Genomic DNA, 7,905 nt, shown 5'->3' on the forward strand with positions numbered 1-7,905 from the left:
AAAAAAAAACAAACATTATTTCTTCAAGTATTTTTTGTGCTCCTATCTCTCTTCTTTCCTTTGAGCCTCAGATTACATTTTTTTAGACTGTTGGATATTTTCTAATAAGCCACCATGGCTATATTCATAATTTGTTGTTTTTGTTTTTGTTTTAAGTTTTTGTTTTGTTTTTTTTCTTTAATTATGTGGTTCAGTTCACATAGTTTCTATTGACCTATCTTTAGGATTACTGATATTTTCTTGCTGGTTTTCCTTCTACTGACTCTTCGTTTTCTTTCCTGGTTATGAGTCCCATTTACCTACGTCTTCATAAGTAGGAATATTTTATTGTTTGCTGGATATGGCAATTGCTATGTCTTTGAGAATATGAATTTTGCTGTTTTCTACTGGTAATCACTGGATTTAGTTCTGGAAGGCAACGACCATGTGGTCGCTCATACTGATCCTGTGTAACCCAGGTTTTGAACTTGGAGTGGCTAGGTCTACAGATAAAATAGCCCTATTCTCTAGAAGTGGGTTTCCTGAGATTTAAATACAATCCTTAGAGTTTTCTTGTAGTTTTCTCCATTCTGGTTGGCCAGAAATCTAACCTTTTCTGATAATATGTCACTTCCAGAATCTCCATTCAGCTCACAGTTCTCAAGTACTTGCTTTCTGCCAATACTAACAGAAGCTTTGCTGGGTATGTGAAGCTTAATATTTGGCCAAAGACTCAGAGTAGTCTCTGTAAAAATTTATGTGGCTCATTTTCTATTCAGGTCCCTCCTCTTCCATAGCCTCCCCTGTAAATTCCAAAGCTTCAGCAGTATAAACTCTTGTTTTCCCCCACCTAGGAAGACTGCTATATTTTAAGCTTCACTTGCTTGTTCTATGGTTTCAAATATGCCCTTATTCAAAAAGCTTGGATAAATGTGGACCTCACCTCATGCACTTTCCTTTTCTCAAGGACCAAAATCCTATGCTGTCCAATGTTGTCCAATGCAAGAAAATTCACTTTTCCAGTTTTATAGTTGTTTATAGCAGTGTTTTATGTTTAATATCAACCATGATCAGAAACTAAAATTGCAAGTTAGTGCTTTGGAAACATCTGGGATAAATTTATAAGTCCTCATATATAAAAAGACACAAAATTTTGAATGTGAAGGTGGTGCTCACTGAAATGAGCATTATTGCATTCAAAATTTTATCTCTTTTTATATAAATTAAACCTTTATAAGTTGTGAATTTGGTGCCATATGAACAATATTAAGAAACTTTCAAGCTTTCTCTCTAATTTAAGTGCATTTTGTTACTAGTGATATCCTTGTGATTTTAACTGGTAGTAATTTTGTGCTAATAGGTAATGCAATATAAATGTCATATTGATCAACACTGTCACTGGTCTCCATACACTTATAATTATGTTTTTATATATTCTTATTGATTCTGTGAAGGCCTGAGGGAAAATTTAAATCAATTATAATGTCTCTTACTGTTTGGGTAAAATCGGGGTCTTTTTCTATTAAACAATATTGACCTAAATTTCGTAGAGTGTATCTCTTTGCTTTGATTTCCACACCCCCCACCTCAATATTCATTTCAGGTAGAGTCTATATAAAGTTGAAAAACAACAGAAAAGGAAATTAGTCTAGGAAAATTAAAACAGTCATTTGATAAACATGATACCAAAGGTAAGTTGTTAAGTTTATTCTAATACCACTGGGCATTTGTATACCACTGTCTGAACTTAAAGCTGAACTGGCAATCTGAGCATATTTGCTAAAAGAAAAAAACATATTTATTTTAAAATATAATTCCACATTCACTTTTTCTCCTTTTTCCAAATGGAAATAAGTTGAATTTTTAATTATAAAATTTAGGAAACAATCGTAGGCTTTCAATTGCTAGAAAGAGATTTATTGGCATATAGCTAGCACAACATCACCTTCTTTATAAAGTTTAAATCTCAAATCTCTATAACAAGCCTTGAGCAGGGAATTAATTGAGAGTGCTTCTAAGGAGAATAAAATACTTTGTAGAGTACCCATATACATATATATAGTAAGCACCATGAAGCTAAACAATTATTTCCTCTTCATTTGTCTCCATGCACATCAGCGTTGGTTTTCCAAGTGGGTTATGTTTTAATTGAGCTACGATCAATCCACACTCATTTTTTGACATCATGTTTGGCAACAATAATGCAAAGATGCATAAGATGTTTTCCTCACCCTCAAGCAACTCTGCACAATAGGAAAGGGAGACATAGATAGTCATTTATAACAGAACGCTATAGTTACAGAAATAGAGGAATAACAGTGCTGCTGGAGCACGGAAGAAGCTCCATCAGTATCTTAAGTTTTCACTTAATCACTCTTATTGAATGCTCGGTATATGTCAAGTACTGTACCAGAAATCATATTACAGTAAAGAAAGTATTGAACCTATATCTTTTTTTAAATAATTTTTGATGTCTTTTTAAATTTAAGAGACAGAGAGAGAGAGAGAGAGAGAGAGAGCGCGAGTGCGTGCGCAAGCGAGTGTGCGTGCACGTGCACGAGTGGGGGAGGGGCAGAGAAAGCGGGAGGCACAGAATCCGAAGCAGGCTCCAGGCTCTGAGCTGTCAGCACAAAGAGGGATGCGGGGGCTCCAACTTGTGAACCGCAAGATCATGACCTGAGCCGAAGTTGGACGCTTAACTGACTGTGCCACCCAGGAGCCCCTGAGCCTAGATATTTTATAAATAACAACTAAATTTTATATCCAGTTCTACTCACCTTTTAACTGAAAAATCATAAACAAATAACTTCACCTTTCTGAGAGTTCTTTCTTCCATTTGTGCTACAGGAATCATAATAATACAATTTTTTAATAATTAAACCTCTTTAATACAACCACTTGCAGCAAGCTAACTTCCATGCATTCATTTAACGGCTTTTGGACAGAAAATTTCAAGAAGAGAAAGGAAAGGAAGAAAAAAGTAAGGTATGCATAATTTCCCATACAAGAGAAAAAACACAAAACTTTTTAAAGTGGTTGTACCAATTTCCACTCCAACCTAGAGTTCAGATAATTTAGCTATATAATTTATTGTTCAAACTAATATACTTTTAAAAATGAAAAAGTAGCCCTTTTAAAAAGTATGCTGGGACAATTAAGGATTTAGTTAGGCAAACCAAGATGTTTTTCTCACCCAATCCATGAAAATTTCTATTTCTGTACATCTTCAGCAAGACCTAATATTGTAGTTAATTTTAATGCTAACCCTTTAAGTTGATGCAATACTGATATGTCATTGTGACTTTAGTTCACATTATCCTGCATGCTAATGCCAGGATATTAATGCTAATATTTTTTTTTTTTTATCACTGAGCTACCTCCTTTAAAAAGAATAGCTACAAGTCTCATCTATTTTTCTAGTGGCTGTCTTTTTATCATTGGCTTTTAAGTGTTACTTCAAGATTCTTGATTATGAATCTTTTGCTTTATTTTTGCATTCAAAATAACTTTAGTTCAAGTAAACACATTCTAGATAAATGGGAAATCCATTAACCCATTTGGGTGTCTCACCCAGAATTATTAAACATTTCAAGACCACGGTGCAAGATATTCATTCAAACGTCATACTCAAGTGGAGAAAACATCCTCCATAGCTCATCAATCCACTACTGATATATATTGTTACCACTGAAAGCTAGCATTCTTCATTCACACAAATAATCATGTCCACTCTACAGTGATTCCTCACTGTTCCAACTCCATACACAGATCGCCAAGGACTTCCCTTTCTATTCACATACTCAGGCATATTGTCCAGAGCACAAAGCTTAGGTTAGGAGAAGAGGTTTGGAAGAACTTTGCAAATTACTTATAAGCTACACTAAAACATTTCTCCACCATGATCTTGAGTTTCTTGTTTTGAACCTAGGTCACTACACAATGCTAGGATAACCCATATTTTGTATAGGTAATTTGACTAAAGAAGCTGAATGGTTTATTCTTTCCACCGAGATATAGTTGAGGCCATCGCAGGTCAGCTCAAGCAGAAGCTCCAAAGAAACAGAAACTGGCTGCAGCCACCCATATGCCTCTGACTTTTGCAGGTGCCAGTTTCTGTATTTCTGGATCTGAGCACTTCCCTCCCCTCCCCCTGCCCCCAACACTGGAAGAGGGATTTGCTTGTACTCACAAGAGACAGGTAAGTGCCAGTGAATCAAAACCACTCTTGTCCCCCTGAGGCAGCCGTCAATCAATTACCTCCCAGAAACTAGTCTATAAATAAATAGCACAGAGTTCTCCCCCCCTTGAGAGAGATGATTCTGAGTCAGGACTTAAACTGAATTAAAATGAAGTTTCTTATTGTGGTAACTGACTTCATTCCACACACATAAACTACCTTCTCTTCCTTGCATTACTTCCTGACTCTCCTGCAGGATTCCCTATACCTCCCCCCCAAAACTACTAGGGCTGAAATCTGTGTCAGCATTAGCTTCTGGAGGAACCCAACTTAAGAATTCTAACTTTGTATCCCAGATAAATGTGATTTGCTTGGTCTTCAGTTAGCAATTTTGAGAAGAAAGAATCTCAGGGAGTGACACCTCGACAGAAGCAGAAAAGATTTTGTTACACCATAATCCAAATAAGGGGCACCTGGGTGGCTCAGTAGGTTAAGCGTCTGCCTTCAGCTCAGGTCATGATCTCGGGATTGTAAGTTTGAGCCCCACGTTGGGATTCAGAGCTGTCAGCACGGACCCTGGAACCTGCTTCGGATTCTGTGTCTCACTCTCTCTCTGCCCCTGCCCCGCTCATGCTCTGTTTCTCTCTGTCTCTCAAAAATAAAATAAATGTTAAAAAAAAATTAAGAAAACAAATAAACAAATGCAGTGACCGCCCGTGTCCTCTACGTCTGCCTCCATACGGGAATTTCTTAGTAAACTTTTACAAGACAAGAAAAGCTCACTTGGTTTAATGTAATAAAAAAGACACTACATTTGCCCTGATTTCTGTTCCTTTCCCCAGATTTATTCTTTAAGCCAGGTCATTCTTATGCAGGGCTGACATTCAGATACACACTGGCACATCTGTTAAAATATTCAGATACTTCTTTGTTGATTGCCAAGCATCCATCTTGTGAGATCCTGACCTTCTCACTCCCCAGTGCTTCGGCCGCCTTGATACCTTCCCTGGGACTCCAAAATACCCCATGATCAAGGAAGGAAAGGGTTAATGCCAGGCCAGAGGGACTTCTAAGATCCATTCTAGGACACAGGCCTAGTCTTACCACATGATTATCCTCTGACTGGTCGGTGCCAGTGTGGTTGGGTAGACAGCTGGTTAAACATTTTGACTGCCAATACAATTCTTATCTCAGCCTGCATTTGCTTAGCTAATGCTTCTTTACCTTTACACCAGCACCTTACTTATCCTCAGAGAATCCCTCCATGACCAGTTCTCTAAAACAACAAAGTAAACATCTCTGGGGATGAGCTCCACAATATGCAAAATCAGCTAGTCTAAAAAAATTGGTAACAATCAGGTTTAACAAAGTTAAACTTTTTTTGTTTTAATGCAGACCTACTCTGACTTTTTAATATGCTAATTAGGCTACAAATATTCAAGTATGGATTTCAGCAGGCAGTGTTTCTGCAGCCTATGTAACTAGTGGTAGACATGTATTAATGTTTTACGTGCTTAACACTAGAAGGGGTCTAGTATTTTGATGTTAAACAGTATAGGGTACACAGCATCAGATACATCATAGTCTCTAGAAAGACAAGTATTTGACCACTATATTTTAGGGGGAAAAAAGATGAAGGAGAAGAAGGAAAAACTAAAAATCAGTTCAGGGGCACCTGGGTGGCTCAGTCAGTGAGGTGTTTAGCTCTTGCTTTCAGCTCAGATCATGATCTCAAGGTTCATGAGTTCCAGCCCCACACTGGGTTCTGAGCTGACAGTGTGGAGCCTGTTTGGGATTCCCTCTCCCACCCTTTCTCTGTCCCTCCCCTGCTCACGCTGTCTCTCTCTCAGTCAAAATAAGTAAACAACAACAACAAAAACTCAATCAAGCCCCAGTAACACTTTACATAATACAGAGGTTTATAGGCCAAAATATGTTTTGGACAAGTTTTATCAGAAACATAAAAGCAAAATTATGTAATCTGAACTGCTAGGTACACGTGTGTTCCACATAGGCCTAGCGAATTTAAATTAGGTGCTTCCTAAATCAGCATCATTTAAGAATGACAAGCCAGTCCGGAACAAGTGAACTCTGGAGGAAGTTCCCGCAAGAGTTTTTCGAGTATTCCTACAAACGTGTGTGGTGTTGACAACAGGCAGCCTGAATCTGTCCACACCCACAGCACCCACATTGGCAGGGCCAGACTTACCCCTCCTGGAGGGGTGGGAGCCTTGGATGGACAGTGGTCTTCGGGGCTCCAGGTCTTGAAGAAGTTGTAGACACCAGGCAGTGGGCTAGGGCCACCCCATCCCCACAGCCTGCACAGCAGGCCCAGCAGCCTCCATCTCCACAGCCTCCTCCAGTCAGGGTGGCCCTGAAACCCATGTGTCTGTCCAGGCCAGCACTTCAGCAGAGCGGAAGAGCCTATTTCCACACCTTGGCTGGAAGAGCCTGGGCCATCTTGCAGTGCATAGTAGGGAACTCCTGCGGATGGGAGAAAGCAAAGGCATGTTAGAATGAGGGGAGTGGTATCCCCACCTCGTCCTGGGCAGAAGCATGGGCACGTTACCGCCGCTAGATTTGCGCCTTCTCTCTAAAACGGATTAGTGCCACCCAATCTGCCCTAACCTGACACAGCCTCCGCCTAAAATCCCCTCCGCCGTGCAAGAGCAGTGAGTGGGCCGCACTTTCTTCCCGGGCCCGTTGAGCCAGCCGCCCCCTCCCCCAACGGCCGAGGCGCTTTCCACCGAGTCCCTGAGCAGTTCTCTTTGGAGGACTTGGGAAACTGAGGCCTGGAGAGGGGAGCGCGCCTGTGGACCTCACCCAGCGAGGGGAGGATTTCCAGGGCGGGTTCCGGAGAAGCTGCGGAGACTGACCTGCGGCGGTGGGGGGAGGGTCCACAGGTGCGCGCCCGCTGGGAGCTCGGGGCCCGGCCGCCAGCAGAGGCCATAGACTGAGCACCCCGGAATCCCGGCGCAGACCCTCCGAGATTCTCCCCCAACCATCCAAATTGCCAAAACGTGAGTTAAAGTTGAGCGCACACTCCCACAACACGAGCCCATCACGCGCACGCGGAGACTCCACGCTCCCACTCGCAGCAGAGTAAAGGAACCCAGGGCGCCGGCAGAGGGGCACAAAGTTAGTAACACACGTGCAAGCCCGCTCCCATACACACCCCCATCCCCGCAAATGCACCTTCGGGAACGCAGGACAAGCCACGTGCACCACACTCATAATCACCTGCTCAGCCGCGCAGAGACCCTAGCAGTCGCTCTCACACTACTCACAGGCGTGCTCCGCCCCCCTCCCTGGTGCCTCAGCCCTGTCATCCCTCCCGGAAATAGGGCTTGGGGCACCCAAACTCTCCTTTCCCCCTGGGGACACCCTGTGCCATTCCGAAGTTCCCCAGAGTGAATGTCAGTGGGATGCCAGCCTTGGATCTATAATACCAAAATGTTTGATGTGGATGAATGATGTCAACGTAAAATAGTTATAGGTATAAGGCACGTGCAGCTCTTGCCATGTCATTTGAATATTAAAACTGAAAAATGATTTTCTAGACTGCTGCCAGCCTTAGTGTAATGTAATCCACTATTATCCTTCAGCTGTCACTCATTATGGGATTTTAATTTAATTTTAATATTATGTTTTATAGACTTTTATTGTTCTCTGCTTACTTAGTGGATCCAGCAATTATTCATAATAAGAAAACCGTGGGCTTAAAAAAAACATTGAATAACGTTTAGTTA

This window comes from Lynx canadensis, chromosome B1 (assembly GCF_007474595.2).
Source record: "Lynx canadensis isolate LIC74 chromosome B1, mLynCan4.pri.v2, whole genome shotgun sequence".
Classification (NCBI taxonomy): domain Eukaryota; kingdom Metazoa; phylum Chordata; class Mammalia; order Carnivora; family Felidae; genus Lynx; species Lynx canadensis.